The 7,032-nt window shown below is 41.7% G+C and overlaps 1 pseudogene; it reads left to right on the top strand.

The window, feature by feature from the left end:
• LOC102877658 overlaps positions 1 to 7,032 on the top strand; it is a 79,750-nt pseudogene that overhangs the window by 28,057 nt on the left and 44,661 nt on the right.

Below are 7,032 nucleotides of genomic sequence, written 5' to 3'. Positions count from 1 at the left end.
GTGCATATATCTGCTTGAATGTCAGTTATGGTCTCTTTGGGGTATATTCCCAGTAGTGGAAATGCTGGGTCAAAAAGCACTGTATATATTTGAAAATCTTTTTATACTTAGAGCTATTGGACTCATGAACATCCCTCTTGTAGGTGTCCAGAGAAAATAAAATACCTGTTTCCGTTTAAGAGCCATTTGTAGTGGCTTCACGACTCTCCCATAAGGAAAATTTTACGCAGACATCAAGCCTCCCCTGCTCATAAGACAACTCCGTAATTTGACCCATTTGTCTTCTCAGTAGAGGCTTAGAAACGTTTGAAGACAGTGGAAATAACACTTATTCAAGGCATATGTTTTAGAAACTATCATAAAACAAATAATTTCTGAGGGGCCTCTCTTCTTTGGAGGGGTTTACATTTGAATGAAACAGACAGATAAAGCGTCTTGGTAAACTTCACAGATCAGGGTTCTGTTTGAGGACTCATCTTCTGGCCACGTTTTTTTTAGCGTGTTGTCCATCGTTTCTGTGAGGTATCAGGCACCTTTCTAGGCAGCTCCTGAGAGGAAATTATTTTATATCATTATCTTTGTGATTTCAGCTTCCCGTGGTTCCCAGAGAAGCACTTTGAGTCCACTGCCAGAGTTCTCACGTGTGAAAATGTGACTACCTTTGTGCTTGTGTGCAAATCAGTTTTCTGGGATTTTGTTGTTGTTTTTGTTTTTTTAAATTAATTGTAATGAAAATGTACAGATTCCATGCATTCGCCGTTGCACCTTTCTCCCTGTCCACCCTCTTTAAGTTTTCTGTTAACACTTGTATTCCTGTTTATTTCATATTTTGAAATAGAGTTCTTTTTTTGTGTCAGGTATTCCGGACATCCATGAAGGAGGATTATTATCTACTGAGCATGGACTGATTCAGTTGCTAAAGCGTTTCCATCCTTGGCTCTGTCTGTTACATGAACATGAAAATATGCATAAAACCCAAGGGGACGATTTAAGGTGAGTCTGATTCATTTGAAAATGTGGTTCTTGCAGAGATTCAAAGTATTCACGTTTCACGCGTCACAGCAGACATATCTGTGAGGCTTTGGATCGAATGCCAGCATTATGAGTTCATTCGCATCAGTTCAGAAACTACAGAGTGGAAATGCACTTCTTGTTAGTTGCCTTCTAGTCAAGCACAACTCATAGTGACCCTGTGAACAAAATATCTGAACCCTGCTCTATTCTGTGCCGTCCACACACTTCCTGACACACAGAGCCCATTGCAGCAGTCACCGTGTCAAGCTACCTGATTGAGGGTCTTCCTCTCCCTCACCGACCTTTCACTCTTTCCAACGTCAATTCTTCCTCCAAGGAATAGTCCTCTTATTCAAATCACTACTCAATAATTTGCAAAGGTCTCTAACTGAAGATTTTCCCAGTGCAATGCATCTCCTTATTTCCTGACTGCTCATACCAAGGGTGTAAATTGTGGATCCAAGCAAGATGAAGCTGTTAACAGTTTCATTCTCCTCTTTGTCCATCATGACACTGCCTATTGGGCCAGTGGTAAGAATCTTCGTTTTCCTGACATTGAAATACAATGCCATACAATAGGCTGCATTCCTTGATCTTCTGCAACAAGTGCTTCAAGTCTTCCTCACTGTGAACAAAGCAATGTGGTGTCATCTCCATAATGCAAGTCATTCATTAGTCTTCCTCCTATCCTGCTGCCACACTCGTCTTCATAGAGTCCAGCTTCTTGGATACTCTGCTCGACATACAGATTGAATAGGTATGGAAACAGAATACAGCCCTGATGGACACCCTTCCTAATTCCAAATCATGCCGTGTTCCCTTTCTCCATTCACACAACAACCTCCTGCTCCAGGTCTAGGTTCCTAGTGCTCTGGGATTTCCATTCTTCTCTGTGTCAGCCACATCTTGTCATGATCCACACAGCCAAATGCCTTTGCATAGTCAATAACGCACAAAGAGACATTTTTCTGGTATTCCTTACTTTCAGCCAGGATCCATGCGACATCAGCAATGAGATCCCAGGTGCCGTGGCCTCTTCTAAATCCTGATTGAACTTCTGGCAATTTCTTATCTGTGTCTTGTTCTGGCCGTTTTAGCAGTATTTTGCTGGTATATGAAATTGATAGTGTTCAATAATATCCGTATTCACTTGGATGACTTTTCTTGGGAATGAGAACAAATATGAACCTCTTCCAATTTGTTCACCAGACAGCTGTCCTCCAAATTTCCTGGCATAGACTGATGTGTGCATCCAAGGCTGCATCTGTTAATTGAAACAAATCAATTGGTATCCCGTTGATTCCTGGGGCCGTATTTTTTGCCAGTGTTGTCAGTGCAACTTCTACTTCCTCCTTCATTACATTTGGCTTCTGGTCATATGAGACCTCCTGAAATTTTTCAGTGTCAATCAATTCTTTCTGGGACAGTGACTCTGTGTATTCCCTCCATCTTCTTTTGATGCTTTCTAGAACATACAGTACATCCTAAAATACTGAGAAACAAGATTTAAATGTGTCTATCAATTCTTTCAGCTTGAGAAATGCAGAGCGAGTTTTTTTTCCTTTTCATTCTCCAATTCCAGCTCTTTGCATATGTCATAATACTACTTTGCTTTGTCTTCCCGAGCTGCCCTTTGAAATCATCTGTCCACTTCTTTCACTTCAACATATTTTCAAGTTCACTTCTTGACACTCCAGTGCAATTTTTAGAGTCTCTTCTGACATCCGTTTCGATTTTCTCTTTCTCCTCCGTCTTTGTAATGATCTTTTGTTTTCTTCATGTTTGATATCATCCCACAACCCATCTGGTCTTCTATCATTGGTTTTCAGTGCTTCCAATCTGTTCTTAAGAGGGTCATGAAATTCAGATGGAATTGATTCAAGATCATATCTTGGTTCCTGTGGACCTATTTTCATTTTCTTCGGCCTCAGTTTGAACTTGCATATGAGTATTTGATGGTGTGACTCACAAGTCTGCCCCTGACCTACTTTTTAGTGCTGATATTGAGCTTCTCCAACAATTTCTTCTACAAATGTAGTCAGTCTGATTCTTTGTGTTTTAAAGCCAGTCTGATTCTTATGCAGACAATTAGGTGTAGTCCACGTTTAAAGTCATATTTTATGTCTTTTAGGAAAAGTATTTGCAATGAGTAAAGCATTGTAAATACAAAATTCAGTCATTCTATTTCCAGCCTCATTTCTATCACCACGCCCATATTTTCCAACTACTGTTTCTTCTTCATTGTTTCCTACCTTTGCATTCCAGTCACCAGTTATCAATAACACACCCTGATTGCATGCTTGGTCCATTTCGGACTGCAAAAATTGGTAAAAATTGTCAATTTCTTTCTCTTTGTCTCTAGATATAGGAGCATACATTTGAATAATAGTTATGTTACTGGGTCTTCCTTTACCTGCATATTGGTATTATCCTGTCACTCACACATTGTACTTCAGGATAGAACTTGAAATTGACATTTTTAGTATGAACGGAACACCATTCTTTCTCCGTTTTTCATTCCCTGAATCGTGTACCATATGATTATCTGATTCAAAGTGGCCAAAGCTGGTCCATTACATCTCACGAATGTCTAGTATGGTAATTTAAGTCATGTGTTCTATTTAATTTTTAGCAATTTCCAGTTTTCCAGTATTCAAGCTACATCATCCGTTTTATGTTCTGATTGTTAAATGATATTTGTTACTGATTTTCCTCATTTCAGCTGACTTCTAATCTGGTCTCTATCACTATACTACTATAACTATCCATTTTGTATAGTGTTCATAGGATTTTCAAAAGCCTATTATTTAGGAAAGAGATGGCCCATTCTGCTTCTTGTCTGGCTTCATCAGGGAGCTCCACCAAAACCTATCCACGATGGGAAACCCTTTTGGCATTTCACACACCCGTGGCACAGATTTCAATATCCTAGCAACCTTAAGTAATCTCTGCACAGCAAAATGACAGACAATTGCTGCACCACTTAGAACAATGTTGTTTCCCAACACATTACTAATGAAAAATGCCCAAACAGTGTACCCCTTACTTTTAAGTCAATCAGCAAACACTTCCTCTCCAGGTTTGTCTCTGGATTTTGTTTACAGTGAGCTGTGGGTGAGAAGCCTCTTGTGCAGGCAAACAGTATCTGGTAAGCTCTTTCTATTTAAAATGCTTGGCACCATTGGATCCTGGAGGGCAGGTGTTTTTGAAAATTGACTGTAACAAAGTATATACTTTCCTGTTGAATAACATTATTTAAGTCTGTGGCTCTTTAGAAACGTGTAAAAAAAATATTTTCTTTATTTCTTTTTTTTTAACTATTACCTTTTGGTACCGTTCTCTGAAAATCCCCTGGTTTATTAAACCAGTTTGGTAATAGTGTTTCTTCTACAGTCTCAAATTCAAAGCATTGTGCTGCAAAAAAGCCCATGTATCTTTCTGTTATGTCATGGTCAAATGAGAACACATTTATTGCCTGTTCTCCCCCCCTTTTTTTTTAAAACCAGAAATCACCCTGTAGAGAACATCTGTGGAGATACTACAGACACTCACCGTTATATAACCTTCAACCAGATTCCAGATTTTACCGTACCACAGAGCAGCCCTCAAGACATAAACCTGTGGAGACGTCACAGTGCGGACACAAGTTCCAATTTGGAAAAATGCGAGAAAAATGTCACAGGTGAGAAGTATGAATGTCCAGACGTCTCTGAAACCTGTCATAATCCTTCCGTCGTTCTCAGCAAAGCATCTGATGATAGAAATCATCGTGACAAAGCTACAGACCACAAAAAAGCACTTTCTCATTTTCCGACCTTCACAGATGCATCCGACGTCACAAGTCACAGGAGAATTCAGAACACAGAGAGGCTTTACGAATGCCAGGAATGTGGGGAAACGTTTCTGAACCCCCGTAAGCTCAGCCAACATAGAAGAATTCACGTGAGAGGAAAACTCTACCAGTGTACGGAGTGTGGCAAAACCTTTCCTCGAAATAACAAGCTCACTGTGCACTGGAGAATCCACACTGGCGAGAAACCTTACAAGTGCAAGGAATGTGACAAAGCCTTTCGTGACATCAGCACCCTTATTTCACATCGAAGAATTCACACGGGACAGAGACCATATCAGTGTCCTGAATGCGAAAAGACCTTTCGTAACACAAGCACCCTCACGAAACACAGAAGGACCCACACGGGAGAGAGACCTTACGCGTGTCACCAGTGCGGGAAGGCCTTTCGCACCAGCAGTGCCCTGTCCGTGCATAAGAGAACCCACCTGAGAGAGAAACTGTACGTGTGTCAGGAATGCGGGCAAACCTTCCGGGACATTTCTGTCTTCTTCAGCCACACGCTTGTGCACACCGGAGAGAGACCGTACCCGTGCAAGGAGTGTGGGAAAAGGTTTCGCACCTTTCACGAACTCACCGACCACGGAAGAAGTCACCGAGGAGGGAGGCCCTACGAATGTCCAGAATGTGGGAAGACTTACCTGAACCGCAGTAAACTGACCACTCACAGGAGGATTCACACGGGAGAGAGGCCGTACGCCTGCAAGGAGTGTGGGAAGACCTATCGCGACTCTGGTTCCCTCACGGCACACAGAAAGGTGCACACAGGTGAGAGGCCTTTTCAGTGTGATGAGTGTGGCAAGACCTTCCGTGAAAGAAGTACTCTCACGGCCCATAGAAGGATTCACACAGGAGAGAGACCGTATCCGTGCACAGAGTGTGGGAAATCCTTTCGGGAAGGCAGTGCCCTCACCACACACAAGAGGATTCACACCGGGGAGCGACCGTACCAGTGTTCGGAATGTGGGAAAACCTTCTGTGACAAGAGCACCCTCACGAGACACAGAAGCATCCACTCAGGGGAGAGACCCTACGAATGTGACGGATGCGGCAAAACCTTCGGCAGGAAGAGCGGACTCCATGCACATAGACGGATCCACGCGGGAGAGAAGCCCTACGAGTGTGAGCAGTGTGGGGAGACCTTTTATAATATCGCCAAACTCGTTAGACACACGAGAACTCACACGGGAGACGACAGGCCTGATGCTTCCGACCATCACGCGTTGTCGCCGCTGCTTGAACTATTCCCAGGAAAGAATCAAGAATTTCAGGCATCTCAGAAGACCTCGTGTGAGCCCAGTCAAGTAACGGGACACCAAAAGCAGGGGACAGACTTTATCAATGTCTTGAACGTGGACAAAACATTATTTATTCACCAGCCTTCACAGGACCTGTTTCCGCTCACTGTGTAGACTGGCTTAAGAAATACATGATTGTGTTCAGTTTCTGATTGTCCTGGAAGCTTCGTTAACCAGGGCAGCTGTGAATAAATGTCTGAATCCGTTCAGGCCTTCAGATCACTTGTGGGCCCACAGTGGCTTGGCCTTTATATACTGAATATGAGGAGTCAACCAGTGTTTCTTCAAATGACAAGTATTTTGCACCACCGTACAGGTAGATACTTGCACTGTCAAGGCAGAATTTGTTTATCTTTGTTATTTATTTACTCAGTTCCACGTCAGAATGTGTCTTGCGCAACATCCTAGGCTCCTATCAGTAAAGATAAGGCTGATGAAAAAAGATACCAGCAAAAGGAACAGCTGAGAAAATGTCTTTACTTTGGTGAATTGTAAGGTTGTTAATGGGTTTCTCTAAAGGAATAAAAGAAACCTTACTTGTATTTTTATGTTCTTTGTGTAATTAAGATCTTGTATTTTGCTTGTAAAGTTTCTCTTAAAAAAAGTTTCTCTTAAGCTGGTAATCTGAGATTGTAGAAGTTTTTGTTTGTTTGTTTGTTTGTTTGTTTGTTATCCGTTGGTGAAATAAACAAGGAATTGACCATTTATCCAACAACCATAAGTGTCTTGGTCCCAAATAGTATGAATACCATCAATCACCATTTTTAATTTTATTTTATTATTTTGTGTGTGCTGAAAGCAGGGAATACCAGAAGAATGTCTATCTGTGTTTCATTGATTATGCAAAGGCATTTGACTGTGTGGATCATA

This window comes from Elephantulus edwardii, unplaced genomic scaffold, assembly GCF_000299155.1.
Source record: "Elephantulus edwardii isolate Elephantulus edwardi_28Jun2011 unplaced genomic scaffold, EleEdw1.0 scaffold00410, whole genome shotgun sequence".
Taxonomy (NCBI): Eukaryota; Metazoa; Chordata; class Mammalia; order Macroscelidea; family Macroscelididae; genus Elephantulus; species Elephantulus edwardii.
The sequence above is the reverse complement of the archived record's forward strand: the minus strand, read 5'-3'. Positions and strand labels throughout refer to the sequence as shown.